This window comes from Anastrepha obliqua, chromosome 5, assembly GCF_027943255.1.
Source record: "Anastrepha obliqua isolate idAnaObli1 chromosome 5, idAnaObli1_1.0, whole genome shotgun sequence".
NCBI lineage: Eukaryota > Metazoa > Arthropoda > Insecta > Diptera > Tephritidae > Anastrepha > Anastrepha obliqua.
In genome coordinates, this window is record NC_072896.1 from 92,794,026 (window position 1) to 92,808,480 (window position 14,455).

Sequence of the window (14,455 nt, forward strand, 5' to 3'; positions counted from 1 at the left end):
CACTTTAAACCTGCGCTTTATTACATCAAAATTCAATAGGCTACAACTTTGCATACTCGAAAATTAAAAAAAAACTTTAATTGATTAAAAAGTGTGAAACATTTATGAAAATTTGTTGACTCTTTTTAGTAATGATCAAAAAAATTTTCAGAAATCGACGCGGTTTTTGAGCCGCTTCAAACCTTCACTTTATTAAATCAAAGTTCAATGGGCTGCGTACTCGAAAATTAAAAAAAATCTAATTAAGAAGTTTGAAATTTTGTTGACAATTTTTTAAATTTTTTTTTTATATTTTTCACAAAGTTTAAAGCTGGGATTTATATAAATTTTGTAGCAGAATGAACTACATTTTCCTCAAAAAATTATAAAAATTAAATCAGAAACAGATCAGCTGGCAAAACTTGTCCACACCTGTACTACACATTTCTTTAATTTCATTTCAAAACTATGCAAAGCCACCTCAAATTTGCATCCAACTCAGTAATTGCTTATGTGGCATCAAAGAAATCACTATTTGCAATTATTATTGCATTTTGTAAACAAAATATTTTTGCAAACAACATCATCATCACAAAAATGCAAATACTGTCCCCGGCGACTGGCTTAAATGACAGTCATTGATGCATTGTTGGATGTGGTGCTTGCTAGCTAACAATCAATACAAACACATGCCTACATATATACTTACAAACATGTATATATGTACAAAAGCAGCTGTACTCAGCACACAACTACGAAAGTAGACATGAGCATAGCATTGTGGGCGTGCAGCCATCATAATTGAATAATGCGCATGCGCAACTATAGACGATTAGTGTTGGTAGCCGAGAAGTACAACAGCGTGGAATGGATCACCAAGTAGCGATATCATACTTATATACTCTTATACTCAACGCACAACAGTAGCACAAATAATAAGCAAATCAAACAATGTGTTGATACGCCGAAGGCAACAATATTTCAATGCGATTTGTCGAAAAGCGATGCTGTTACTAGTAATTCGCCAAATTGACATAAACAGCAGAATGCGTGAACCATAACACGAATAGCGGGAGATTAGTAAAGGGTACTCAGATTCGAGGCCTTTTTTGACAGATCACGCGGGACTACTGTTAAACTAAATACATATTTTTTTTTTCAGCATTCATTGACATTTCATTATGGAAAGACGCGTGGGAGTTGTGGAGTCGCTCTAATAAGAGAAGCTTGCTGCTCCGATGCGATGCGGTTGCGTAGTCGTAAAACTTGTAGTATGCAAGCAATGCATGCTTTAAATTAATAATTTCATAGGTCCTTTGAGAGCTGCAGCGATATGCTCGGCAAATGGAAATGTAAAACAAAAGCCCAACTTGCAGACTGCTTACAGGCGGAAATCAATTTAAGTGGAGGGTGCTGTAATAAAATTATCTATGTAATTATAAAAGCCAAACAAGGCTTCGTAGAGATAATTCTATGAAAATGTGGAAAGTTTCCACGAGTCTTCATAACATGCTCCGGAGAAATCCTACACATTTAGAGTACTTTGGGCGGTATCGGGAAATGAGTAACAGTTATGATTCAACTCGACGCCCGTTTTCCGATCAATACCGATCGCCATAAGACTAGATCGCTCACCACATCAAAATTTTACACAACCACTTCAAGTGGCTTACTAAACAAATCGCTTTAAATCGCTAAAAATTTTCAAGCCGCATGGTCCCAACAATTTCATACTCGCACAACTGCAGCCTGGCGTCTATCTACGCGGGACTCCGGAGAGAAATGTGAGTAATCTTTCTACCTAAAACGGACCCGAACTCACTTTCCAAAAAAAATGTAAACAAAACAAAATTTTTTAAAATAAAAAATTATAAAAATTTTAAAAAGAACCCAAGAACCTAGTTTTTTTTTGTAAATGGCAAAAACGAATTCTTTCGCAAAAAAATTAAACAAAATAAAATTTTTTTTAAATAAAAAATTATAAAAATATTAAAAAGAACCCAAGAACCCAGTATTTTTGTGAATGGCAAAAACGAATTCTTTCGCAAGAAAGAGTAAGCAAAACAAATTTTTTTTTTAAATAAAAAATTATACAAATTTTAAAAAGAACCCAAGAACCCAGATTTTTTTAAATTGCAAAAACGAATTTTTTCGCAAAAAAACTTAAACAAAACTAAACTTTTTTTAAAATAAAAAGTTATAAAAATATTAAAAGGAGCCCAAGATATTTTGCTTAAAAATTCTATAACACAATTTTCAGCTTTGAATACTAGGTTGTTCAATAAGGTTCGCTGGCATTGCGACTAGTCTACATGTTTTTTGTTAAGTTGGTAGACTCTGCATATGAACGGATGCAAAATTTTATTTCAATATATCAATTCATTCTTTATTTAAAAGAAATTTAGTATCGACGTGTCACAGTAAATATTTTCTTCAAAGGAAAAATTCAAGTATTGCGCAGTGATTGAGTTTTTATTTTAAGAAGGTTTTGGAAGGTTCAAAATCAAAGAAAATTTATGAATGAATGTTGCAAGTATATAAGGTTTTTCGCCATCAATTAGTACAATAAAAAGATGGATTACTGAATTTAAACGTGGTCGTACAATCCTTGAAGACGATCCACCTCAAGGACGTCCAAAAACTGCAACAACACCAGAAATCGTAAAAAAATACAGGATATCATAATGGAAAATCGACGAGTGACTGAAAGAGACTCAGTTGAAGCCCTCGGCATGCATCTCATTCAGCAGTGTAAGCAATATTTTGACTGAAGGGTTGCAGAAAGCTGTGTGCACAATGGGTGCCGCATTCGCTAAAATGGGGCAATAAAACATTGGAATGCAACTTTCTTAGCAACATTTAGAGCATTTTTGAAAGGATACAGTGGATTTTGTGCGTCGATTCATCACTATGGATTAGACTTAGGTATATCTCCATGATTCTAAATCAAAACAAAAAGCTAAAGAGTGATATGAACCTGGTTTTTTGATATCAAAACGTGATTGTGTCTAGAAATCGGCCAAGAAGGTGTTAGCATCAGTTTTTTGCGATGCGAAGGAAATTTTGTTCGTGAACTATTTACCACCTGGTAAAATAATGAATTCTGAATATCATTTTAACCCTTTAGACTACCATAGAGAAATTCATAGTACCCGATTCAGCACTATTTATAAATCTTTTGGGATTGACTTAGCTTTTTCTATGCACTAACTTAACTTCTTAACTAAATAAATAAATAAGTAGTTGAAACGTACAGTTCTATTAGGTGTTTGGCCGGGCTCCTCCTGCGGTCGCTCCTCGACAAGCAATTGTAAACCTCCGAGTGTATTTCTGCCATGAAAAAACTGCTCATAAAAAACCAGCTGCCGCTCAGAGGCGGTCAAAAACTGTAAATATCTCCTTTTGTGGAAAAACATCAAGACGCAGAGCACGAAGTGGAGGGGAGCTCAACCAAGCAAATTTCCATCTTTAGAGGACTGGGAAAATGGTTTAGTATTTTATGAAAATGGAGTCAGTAAATATACCGATGGTTCTGTACTCAACAATCAAGTGGGAGGCGCTGTCTATTCAGATATCAAAGGCATCAGTATATCTTTCCGCTTGCCTGATTACTGCAGCGTCTTCCAAACTGAAGTTTTGGCGATTAAAGAAGCGCTAAATAAAGACACAATTACAGTCAGAAATATCCACATATAAATATATTCCGATAGTCAGACAGTGGTAGAGTGTTATGAACAGTTAAGAATACGCGCTCCGTGTTTCTCTATAACTCTACTCTGGGTCAACTCGGCCACAGTAACATTACCCCCAATGTTGGCAGATGAGTTAACATGACAGGTCACTACACTCCAAATTGCTTAATACAAAGTTGATATACCTATGCCCTTGTCAACAAGCTGCAAATAGATAGATAAACCTTTTGTATTGCCCATAATCGCTGTAGACACTTACATACCTGTGGCATTAGTAGAGAGACATGGCTAGCATGGGATCAAGGCCGAACTAACGGTATACTTAAATTTAATAGGAAAGACTTCAGTATATTTGTAGGACAGGGCACTGTCTTATAGGAAGGCATGCCAGTAGAATTGGGGCACTATATTTTGACGTTTGTGTAAGCTGACAGAATGTAGAAGAAGAAGACACAGTTGAACACCTTCTATGCGGATGCATGACTCTGTTTAGAAGAAGATTTAATTTGCTCGGAATTGCGGAGTTGGTATATAAAATTAGTTAGACTCACTAGGTTCATAGACTAACTAGATTTATAAAGCCCACAGGATGTTTTAAAGAGGGTCAAGTGGGGTAAGGATGGTGTAGTTCCGGTGGTATCACAAGGGGCCTCTATTCCGCCTTGTAAACGTCAATTAAACGTCACTGTTGAGCTGTATGAGCTTTACGACGACATAGACATAGCGCAGCAAATAATGATCCAATAGCTACATTGGCTGGGTCATGTCGTCCGAATGGATACAAACGCTCCGGCTCTGAAAGTATTCCATGCGGTACCAGCTGGTGGTAGTAGAGGAAGAGGAAGACCTCCTCTGCGTTGGAAAGATCAGGTGGAGAAGCACTTGGATTCACTTGGTGTGTCCAATTGGCGCCGGTTAGCAAGAGAAAGAAACGACTGGCGCGCTTTGTTAAACTCGCCCAAGCGGTTATCGAGTCAATTAAGAAGTAGATATATGTGTATATAGAAGAATGCTTTAAAGAGGACGTAATGTGTAGATTTGAAAGAATAATTAAAAATTCTTAAATCTATTAACCAAGTCAGCACAGAACACACGCACACATACATATGCAAAAATTACTGACAGTGGTATTATTATGTTTATTGGGACGAACCGTTGTTTTGATTAAATGAAATATGACATTCATTTAATATTACTTACATGCATATGTATGTGTGTTAATATTTTTGCCCAACCTTTTCGGCATTTTAATATTTCTTGTCTTCTTTTTCTTTAATTTTTTTACACAAAACTCAAAGCAACTTTGTCTTGTGACTGTCATGTGATACTTTTTGTTTAGTTGTTGTTGTTGCCAATTTTGCAAATGTTGTTATTGTTGTTGTTGCTTTTATGTTTTTATTATTTCGTATTGTTCAGGTGTTTGTTGCTTTTGCAGCTTTTTGCATTAATTTATAAATGTATTTGACTGCTGATTTCCCTGTCGCTGAAACGCCGCAAACAGTGCAATAGTATAAGTCACTTTCCATGATTATTACACTCGTATCATCGTAATAGTGATAAATGTGTGTGTGTGTTTGTGTCCGAGTGCCATCACATGACTTCCGCGCGCAAGTGTGTGGGTTTAATAAGCCAACACACACACAGTCCCAACTCTACATACTTCATTGTTTTTGTTTTTGTTTTAGATGCAGATGTTTTGGCATTTTTTTTTTTTTTTTTGTTACTACATCGCGCTCGCTGTCATGTGATGTGGTTTGGCGCTACTGCTCCCCTCCCTCCCTGCACAATGGCCTAGCATTCCAACTCCGCTGACTGTGAGGTTGGCTGACTAGTTCCGCTGTTGAATGCAGCGGCTTTGGTTGTTGGAGTGGCCTGAAATGGCTGCATGACTGCATGACTGCATACCTGTATGCCCGCCTGACTAGCCAGCTTGGCTGGATGTTGCCTGCTAAAAGGGTTGAAGAGTTTGTACGCGATGCTATGCAAGTGCGTTACTGCCAAATGGACAAAATAAGTGCATTGAGATTCGTGCCGTTTTACGCCTTCCAAGCTGCTTTGGTAATCGCATGCAACATTTGCGGGAGTAAATCTACAAGCGCATGGTTATGATGTAGCTGCCCATATATGTATGTATGTGAGTGTATATGTGAAGATAGTTGCTCTTTAGCAAAGCTCGGCGTTTCGTAAAACAAAATAAAGCATATTTGTAATTTTTGCCGGAGTGTGGGTACTTGCAGCTGTTGCACATCTGAAAAGCTTTCTCAAACCACTTGCCGGGAGCGTCTCTTGAAAGTTCGATCACGTGGCGCCTTTTGTTGGACTGGCGAAATTTTCTAAACAAACACGTGCGAAAAAACATTAAATGTAAACACAAACCATTATCAATACTAGGAAATTTCCCAGTTCTTCACTACTCGAGCACTTCACTTACCGTAATTGATCTGTTTTGAATGAGCGCAAATGCGCAAACCCATTAGCAGCGCTTGATTGTCGCTAACGAGCATTTCTGGGAATTGTAGAATTTTTTAGAAAATTTCCATTCAACCAAATTGTAATTTTGATAGTGATAAAGTTATGAAAATATATATGCATAGATTTCTAACGGAGTTCGACAAACACAAACGGAAATCGTCGTTTCATATCTTTGAAGAAAAATTTTTTCTACTCCAACCCACATTGCCTTGATTTTATATCTAATTTAATATGAATATGATTAATATATTTCAAAAATATGTAGAGTTATACCCCTCGTGGCAAAAAAAAAATTTTAGCTCGATATTCCTCATCCAAAGCCTTTTCAACAGAAGTTTAATTTTTTGATGGCTTCATATTAAAAATTCGTTTGTTTCAACACTGGCTTCTTAATTCGACCAAAATTTCTCATCATCAGACATTTCCTAATTTTTGGAATCAGAAATTAATTATAGTGAACCAAATTTGGAAGTGGCCGGCGTGCAACATTTGGAGACAAGACATGGCAAACACTTTTTCAGATAGCCCGAAGTTTAATGGAAAGCTTCGTGGGGGAGTATTCTGCGAGGAGTTCCCCATGAAGTTCAAAATTACGCTACCGGACCACTGTATTATTTTCCAAGTGGAGGTAGCCACAATCAAAGAAGCAATGTATTGGCTACTTACTTTTGTTACCTACTGTAAGGGAGGTAAACATTTATGCAAACAGCCAAACGGCAATTAAGGCCCTAGGCTCGCTGTTGGTGCATTTGAAATTAGTCAGGGAATGCCTGACTTCTCTGTCAACTGTATTCGAATACTTCAATATTAAGCTTATTTGGGTTCCCAGTAGCACAGTGGAATAGCGGGAAACTGCTGGGCTGATGAGCTAGCTAGACAGCTGACTCTAGATATGGTTTCGCAGTGAAATGAGAGAATTGGGGTTACCTTGAGAACTTATGGTCTGTTCCTAGAAAAATGGGCCTCTCATCAACTCGGCGAGCGCTGAGTTAGTGCGCAAACGTATGATATAAAGTCGCGAGATCCTTCTGGCCATGGATATAATGGGGAAGCTCAAAGGAACTTCTAACACTGTCAAAGCTGTTTGGAGGATATGGTGAGATCGTCTCAGCACATTATACACATCTGTTCTGATCTCGTCGGGCTAAGATTCACGCATCAAATAAAATTGGGTTCCTAGGTTTAAAGTCCGTGTAAAGTCAGAGAGACATCCTACTGACTCATATTTAGGTTATATTTAGTTAGCAACATCTCTTGAAAAAAAAAACATGAAGTTTCAGTCACATTGGATTATTTCTTTCTGTTTCGCATTCGTTTGAATCGAGGAAGTCGAGTGATATTACATTTTCATCATGACAACACACCAGCGCACGCCCCAGCAGTTGTGATAGCAAAATGAATGGAAACGGGGTTCCAACTTATTTCACATCCCTGCTATTCTCCAGTTTTGGCTCTCTCGAATCCTTCGGACTACTTTTAGTTCCCCAATTTAAAGATCTTCCTGGTGGAAAAAAGATTTTATTCAAACGAGTAGGTGATTGCAGAAACGAATGGCTATTTTTCAGACTTGGACAAATCCTATTATTTGAAAGGACTGAACAAACTAGAATAGATTTGGATGAATTGTATAAGCCCAAAAGGCGGTTATGTCGAAAAATAAAATAGTTTTAGCCTAAACAATTAAAAAGTTTTAATTTTTGCACGGACTTTTCAAACAACCTTCGTATGTGTATGTAGACAGGAGTTCTTAATTTGAAAGCTCAATGACGCAAGGCGATTTACGTGGTTGTTGTTTGTTGTTTTGGTAGGTGACAACCCTACATGAAAGTACGGTATATATGTATATTTCTCAAACGTTTCACTTGATAGTAGTGTTCTAAATTAAAACGTTGTATTCGTTAGTATATTTAAATACTTTTTATGAAATTTGTTTCGATAGGTGGCAATCCTACCCTTTTTTTATATTTTTAACATTGAATAATTTAATACACTCATTGAAAAATACCGTTAATGCGACTCATTTAACTGAACTTTTTTTTCATATTTCGAAAATCAAGCAACTTAATATTTTCCTTGCAAATCTTCCACAGCCTGAAAAAAGCAAAATAGAAAAACCATGAAGCAAATCTGTTAAGGCGTTAGTGGGTGATGCCCTTAAACACAAAACAGTGATTCATTTTTATATATAGGGTTTTGTTTAGCTACATCAAAGCTTAGAATGGCAAACTGTGGCGACATTTCTGTGCTGTAAGGTTTGGGAAGTCATCAAACTCATGGAGCACAATCATAGAGCGGCATAATCGGTCATTATTTATTTCGAAATAAGGGAGGTGCTGCAGTTACGGAGAATGGCAAGAGCTAACGAGCCATGCTTACTGAATTATTGTTCCATTAACAATCGATTTATTGTAATATTGAAGCCACCATTGACACCATACGGCCAGACTTATTGGAAAACGTAGTCAAAAATTGGATTAGTCGAATGGACTTGTAACTCATAGCCGCAACAGACAAATGTCGGATATCATATTCAAAAAATTAATATGATGAAATTATCTATCAGCTGATCTCAAAAACCCACAAATATTATATATAGATTTATAGTTACCCAAGCACATACAATAAGCCAAAGTCTGGAGGCTAGGTAAGGTTATTGAGTCAAGTAACTTTTTATTTTTTAGAAGTGTACAGATTTATAAGAATCGGCGGTTGTTTGAAATATCGATAATTTATCTACCTAGATAGGAGAGTCCAGGTAGCGCAGGGTACCGACCCAAAAGATGCTAGTGTAAACGGTTCCTAATGTATCTAAAGACACAGTTGCTGTAATGCTAATATTACGCTTAGCTCTGGATAAAATTATCTGTGAAGTATGTAAATACAGCAATCGGGATCCGTCATCAATCTTGGTGATATCAATTTCTCATATCGAATTATTTGGCAGCTTACTAATCATTTTTGGTGTACCTTTCCATATTACAAGTAGTAAGTCGGCAGAAAAAAAATTGAACTTGCATGTAATGTCAAAAATATCCAAAAATCCAGATAAACTTTCTCGCCCAATAACGAGTTTTTGGACAAACACGAGTTTTTTTTATGAGCACTCAAAAATCAAAAATAAAAACACACTTGAAAAGCCTTGCTATTTAATACACACAATTATACTTTTCCACAAAATAGGATTAGTGACTTAAATTAATGAGTAAATATTTAATAACATTTTTTAAATGCCACTGCCAAATATTTTTAATTACATTATTGCTTTTTTTTATTTTAATCCCCCAGACCACGTTTTGTGTACACTAACAATAATTAAAATCAATTTTTTAAACACTTGCGGATGACGACTTTACGACGCACTTTTGTTGCTGTGTCAATAGCTTTTATTACCCTGCAGGTAATGAGGCAACTGAAGTAATGAGGCAAATGGTAAGTTCTACACACTTAAAATAAATGTAGCCCATTTTTTTCTTAAAAAGTGTTTATATTTTTTAACTAAAATGTGTACTTTAATGAAATATCGTTTTCCGTAGGTATGAATACTCGGTCGCACTCGCTCTCTACTTAACTTTTTGTTAATGACTTTTATCAAAAAAGAAGTATTGGCATTTTGAGGGTTAGATTATCCAGGTTACTTGCCTTGTGGTCCTAAGGCGCCTTGGGATACCTGCATTTGATTTCCATCAGCTAACTAAGTTGCTTAAACCACTTAGTTATTTTTAAGAAAGTAATTAAAGTAGTCCCTCCAGCGAGATATTTTGCAAATTTTCCAGGTTATCAAAGAAATAAACGCCAAGATATTTTGCACGGCTTCTTTGAAGTCCAGGACATTCTCAGAGGAGGTGTTGCACTGACTCAGTTTCTTCTTCATCTTCACAACTCCTGCAGAAGTCACCGCATCAAACTCGTGAAGCGAATAGAATTCTTAAGCGTATTGATCGTAAGGGATTCCGGGTCTAAAATGGGTAGAGTTTTTTTCTGAAAATAACAAAGTAAATACTGGTGGCGCAAAATTAATCACCCAATTTTGTTTTTTTTGAAAACTTTTTTACTAATAACAAAACTTATTTTGACTGACGAAAATCTGTTTATATACTGTTGCCGTCCAATTCACAAGTGCCAAATGTGATCCGATAGGGTAATTAATTGGTAGTAGAGATGAAGAATCAATAAACAACACAGAAGGGAGAGGGATATTGACTTTCCTCTTAATTAAGTTGTCAACTTTAACTTTATTATAAGGAAGCGGAAATTGTAAGCGTGGGAATAATTAGAAAATCTATACCAAATGAATAGCAAATTCAAAAGAGGCTTTCTACTCGTTTATTCTGTTTCGCATAACTGTGTCGTATAAAAAAGTAGTACAAAAAGTAACGATTCTGTGACTTTAAAACAAAAAATGGAAATAAAAAACAATGTCACGATCACTGATCTCTTTAATAGATTTTAGCTCGCCATTGGAAAGACCAGGTCAACTTAAATAATTAGGAAAAGAAATTTGTGAATTATACTTTCTAGTAAATACAAAACAAAAAAAAAAATAAAATAAAAAAGTTTTAAATAAACAATAAAAAATAAAAAGAAAAAAACAAACAATAAAAAATTGAAAATAATAATAAAACACAAAAATAATAAAAAAAAATGTAAAATAAAAAATAAATAGAAATAAAAAAATTTAAAAAATAACAAAGAAAATAAAAAAAACAAATAAAAAATACACAAAAATAAACAAAGATAAAAATTAAAACCAAAATGCAAAAAAGAATTAATTTACCATTAAATAAAAATCTTTAACAAATCTTCTTCTTCTTAATTGGCGCGATAACCGCTTACGCGATTTTGGCCGAGTTTAACAAAGCGCGTTTCTTTTTCGTGCCAACCGGCGCCAGTTGGATAAGTGAAACCGAGTCCTTCTCCACCTGATATTTCCAACGCAGAGGAGGCCTTCCTCTTCCTCTGCTACAACCAGCTGGTACCGCACCGAATACTTTCAGAGCCGGAGCGTTTGTATCCATTCGGACGACATAACCCAGCCAACGAAGCCGCTGGAGCTTTATTCGCTGCGCTATGTCTATGTCGTCGTAAAGGTCATACAGCTCATCGTTCCATCGCCTGCGATATTCGCCGTCGCCAACGTGCAAAGCGACGCTTCATCGGATATTCTCATCGTCCACTTTTTATTAAATAAAAGATATATATAAAAAAAGTAAATTAGTTTTATTAAATAAAAAATTACAAATATATATATAAAAACAAAAATAAATTAAATTAAATTAAAATAAAAAAATATATACTCTAAAAATAATAAGTAAAACAAACTTATATAAATTAAAAATATATATTAAAAATACGAAAAATAAAAAATACGAAAAAACCAAAATAAATAAAAATTAAAAATATATAATATAAAAAAAAAAATAAACAAAAATAAATAAAAAAAAAAAAAAATAAAAACAAAATGCTAATATAATAAGAAATATTTCACCATTGAATAAAAATTAAAAAATTTAGCACAAAAGAAATTAGAAACACTTTTAAAATATAAAAAACAAAATTGAATTAAATTAAAAAAATAAATAAAGCAAAATAAATTAAATAAAAAAAATATGAGAAAATAAAAATACAGAATAAATAATAATAAATAAGAATAAAAAATAAACATAAACAGAAACAAAATTAAAAAGAAGAATTCCTTCGCCAAGTAATTTTCGAATAGTTTGTGCATCGCAAGAAGAAAAATAATATAGCTAAAAAAGTCATTTCAACGCTCAGTCTCAATTATGCTAGGTTTTCAGCGATAATACATAGAACCGGCCCTTTCTGTGTATATTTACGACTCTCCAGACCAACAGTTGCCTGCATATCCATAGTGAGTAAGAGCTCGCATGTATCCCCTAAGGATTTTAGGCTAATCAGTATTTCCATCGCCTTAGGCGGCCGTCTACCATTCGCAAGTGCACAGGTAGGAGCAACACCAAATGGTGGAACAAATCTTTTCTACTAGCGCTCTTTTCTCGGCAGGTAATGGCAAATCTCCGAGTGCATTTAAGCTATGAAAAAGCTGCTCATAAAAAATCATTTGTCGTTCGGACTTGGCATAAAACTGTAGGAAAAACATCAAGACACGCACCACAAATAGGAAGAGAAGCGCGGCCATAGTGTCTTTGTACTTTGGGAAGCCCTGGTAGGATTATTTGATCTACATACATATGTATAAGAAGTGTAAATGGTATTCCTCAGGAGTATTTGTCGCCTGTTCAATCTGTTTACCGTAAAAGTAAATCGGTGAAATGCCACTTGCATACAATTGTCCCATTCTCAATGGTATAGAGAAATTTTTCTCGCAAAAAAACTCCCAGTGGACACCTTCTTCGATATCAGTGTGGCTACCAATAACGTCCTACCAGAGACAATCCAAAAATTTCAGGTTAAACCGGGGTCGAAACAGATCCCAATAGGCTTATCTTTACTTGGTGATAGAACAGTCTTGTTAGAATGCGATTGTGCCTCTCCCAGCGGCAGGTGAGTAGGTAGACGCCACAAGGGGGTGTTCTCGAACGTTTAATCTGGAACCCTATTGTGAATGACCTGGTGGTGAAAATGGAGAGAGGAAAAAGGGTCGGTTCGTTCTTTATATCGATAATTTAAACTTTTTGTAAGTGAAAAGTTTTTGAGTACTACTATTATTATTATGAGTAGAATTAGCACTGCGTCTTGAAAGATCTACTGTCCCACCTTTACAAATTCAAGGTATTCATCAGAGCTAAACTTCCTGAATAATATTCAGCACAATGATGACAGTGTTCCCGTCGTCAGCAAGCCATTTCTGGTAAAATTGTTGAAGGGCAGCATTCGCAAACAAGTGAAATTTCCAACAGGGTGCTGTTGTTGCCTCACGGTATGCATGTGGAAAGACCAGACTCAATCCGAGTAAGCTCGTTCCAATCACATCAGTTGAGTTTGCATAAAAAACGCCATTAACCATGTCGATGGCTGAAATACAAACGTCAGCATAATATAAATTTAAATCAGCAAAATAGTTTACCCAAAACATACCGCAAAAAATATGAATTCAAGTTCCTGTTACCACCAATCACCAGCTACCGAAAATCTCATAACACCAACAAGTACCAGTCAAATACGAGTTTATGTTTTGCCAAAATTACGAAGAAACCATCTCAACAAAACCGAATAAAAATCAAGCAATTCGGCAAAGAGTCAAGCAAAGAGATGCTAAAGTTCGCCAACTGAAGTCAAGCCAAACAGAGGTAATGGATCCCCTTTGGAATTTCGGATGGTAATGAGACGTTGTGGTTGGCTTTTTTGTTGAAGGTGTTAGTCGAGTTACTGTTTTTGCTATCGTTGCTGTATTTTTGTGTTGCTGCTGAGTTATATTTTAGAGGAGCTGTGTGTCTGCTGGTATTGCTGACATCGATCGGCAATGAGTGAGTAAGTAAGAGCACGTGACTATCATTGAGAAATACATACATACGTATATATCGTCGATATGTACACACATCCACACATCCACACATCCACACAGCCGCACAAGCCATTTAAGCATACAGGTTAAAAGACAAACAACTGCAATAACAACGCAAACTGACAAGTGTTAAAAATTGGACAGAAAATAATGAACAGTTTGAACGAAATCATCGGTCAAACAGAAATATAAGTGTTGAAGAGAAGGAACTAAAGCGTTTTTGATAGAAAAATATTGCTTTTATTATTAATATTATAAGGACTCCAACATTATTTTATTCTGACATAATAAAGAAAAGGTTTTGGCAGTGGCTTAAATAAACTTCATTTCATTATATTTACTATTAGTCCACACGACTCATGAATTACCTGTAGCAAAAAATCCCTAAGATTCATAGCGAGGACCAAGCCACTGAGATATTTTCTACAGCGACAGGCCAGCCAATCATCTCAGGCCAGTCAATTCTTCGTTAGCAGTCAGGCTATACTAAAGGCCACATCTGCTTTATTTGTGATGTGAGTATCTCCTCTGAGGAGCGGCCGCCACAGCGAATGGGTTGGTGTGTGAATACCATTTGGGAGTGTATAGGCTCGATCTCCGTGCATGAAACACCAAAATGATGGAACAAGTTTTTTCTAATAGCGGTCGCCCCTCGGCAGACAATGGCAAATCTCCGAGGGTTTTTCTGCCATAAAAAATATCGTCATAAAAAATATCTGCCGGAACTGTAGGTCCCTCCATTTGTGGAAAGGGTGTAAGCGCCAAGTTTCCACGGAAAGTTTCCACGAGTCCTCATTGCATGCTGCGGAGAAATCCTACACATTTTGAT